This window comes from Plectropomus leopardus, unplaced genomic scaffold (assembly GCF_008729295.1).
Source record: "Plectropomus leopardus isolate mb unplaced genomic scaffold, YSFRI_Pleo_2.0 unplaced_scaffold56300, whole genome shotgun sequence".
NCBI lineage: Eukaryota > Metazoa > Chordata > Actinopteri > Perciformes > Serranidae > Plectropomus > Plectropomus leopardus.
This window is the reverse complement of record NW_024661855.1, coordinates 1-453: the sequence shown is the minus strand read 5'-3', so window position 1 is coordinate 453 and position 453 is coordinate 1. Positions and strand designations below refer to the sequence as shown.

General features: G+C 47.7%; 1 non-coding gene across 1 annotated transcript; it reads left to right on the top strand.

The window, feature by feature from the left end:
• Nucleotides 1–58: 58 nt before the first annotated feature.
• trnav-cac lies at nucleotides 59–130 on the top strand. The gene has a single exon. It is a non-coding gene; the product is annotated as a tRNA-Val (tRNA).
• The last annotated feature ends 323 nt before the right edge of the window (nucleotides 131–453 follow it).

Genomic DNA, 453 nt, shown 5'->3' with positions numbered 1-453 from the left:
ATAAATCTGGTCAGGTCTGCAATCAGCTTTGACATAGAAAGGCTCCCATTGATATCACGTTTCGTAGTGTAGTGGTTATCACGTTCGCCTCACACGCGAAAGGTCCCCAGTTCAAAACTGGGCGGAAACATTGATAGACTTTAATTATCATATCTCAAAAGATCACACATTTCCTGACGCCTCATGACGCCTCTGCTGGTGTTGATCAAGAGGTCTGTAACTTCTGATGCGGCCCTGAACGTGGCCCTCAGGGGGAGTACATGTGTGGTGGTGCTCTGCTGTTTGGTGGCATGTTGCAGAGCTGTAGAGCCTCGTGAGGAGTCGTAGGCTACAAAACTAAACAAACATATACTTCATTCACATTAACAACCACAGGGGACGCCGGTTATTCCTCTGGTCTTTGGTAAGTGCTCCGGTGTAGCCCGTCTGTGCTAAGTACTACAAAGGACAACT